The following is a 1,194-nucleotide window of genomic DNA, read 5'->3' as shown; positions in this document are numbered from 1 at the left end:
TTTGATAACCATGACATGCACAAGATACAGATATGCGTCGAGGCATCTGTGACAAACTGACACATAATCAAAATTGACATAGGTAATGCAGTTCCTTGTCATAAAGAGTGATAGACGGTACACTGATACACGCTTTGTCCCTAATCTTTATATTGTGAGCTTCGGCGATTTCCCTTTCCCTTGTCAATATGCTTGCGTGTTTAAAAATGGCACTAGTTTCTTTTAAATTCAGGACGACAACCGCACGACTTGCAATGCTCCGGGAGATGAAGTGGCGCAACCCCTTGAAAAGATAACTCATGCTCCCGAAGTCGAACATTCACACATCGCTTCGTTTGTCCCACGTACTCTCGACCACAAGATAATGGTATGGCATACACAACCTGCTTAGCACAATTGATGTATCTGTTCACATGTTTGACAGTGCATTTCCCCTTCACTTGTTTTTCCTTCAGCAAATTATTAAGTAACGGGCATATGCGACCTATGTTATGTTTCGCAGGAAAACGAACATCAATGTTGTATCTAGAACCAACGTTCTTAAGCCCGTGCGCTAGCTTGTGTACATACGGTACAACTGCGTTTTTCTTTTTTCTTCTAATTTAGTTTGAATACCTTGGTCATTTATGCTCTTGACGCCACGAATCATACTTTCACTCACAGATGAAATGATCGCTTCGGGGTAACCAGCGTCCAGTAGGCGAGTTACCTGATCGGAAAAAGCAGCCTTCGCCACATGAAAACACGACTTCTTTAATGCAGCATTCAGGATAGACTTCGCTATAACCCGCTTCACTACTTTGGCATGACCGGATTTATAGTTCAAAATGGGCTTAACCGACCTGGGACCATATTTCCAGCACACATGATTTTTGCCAAAAATTATTCTCAGGTCAAGAAACTGCAGTTGATGGTCCTTAGGGACTTCGAAAGTAAAATCAAGGCCCATGCCGTGCTGCCTGAATAACGTTAAAATTTCATCAACACCTTCGGCGTGAATGTCTCTGGTAAAAAAATATAACGAAATCATCAACATAGCGAGAAACCCTATTGGAAAGTTTAGCAAGGTGGCCCTCTAATTGCCTATCAATATAACCTAGAAAAATTTCACTAATAATAGGAGCTACGCACGAGCCAATGCATACCCCCGATTTTTGTATACGAATCCCAACCAACTGGCCCAACTTGCCGTTC

The 1,194-nt window shown here is 42.2% G+C and overlaps 1 pseudogene; it reads left to right on the top strand.

The window, feature by feature from the left end:
• Nucleotides 1–967, top strand: part of LOC140218434 (uncharacterized) — a 15,115-nt pseudogene extending 14,148 nt beyond the window's left edge.
• Nucleotides 968–1,194: the final 227 nt, after the last annotated feature.

This window comes from Dermacentor andersoni, chromosome 5, assembly GCF_023375885.2.
Source record: "Dermacentor andersoni chromosome 5, qqDerAnde1_hic_scaffold, whole genome shotgun sequence".
In the NCBI taxonomy this organism is placed as follows: domain Eukaryota; kingdom Metazoa; phylum Arthropoda; class Arachnida; order Ixodida; family Ixodidae; genus Dermacentor; species Dermacentor andersoni.
This window is presented reverse-complemented; position numbering and strand designations above follow the sequence as displayed.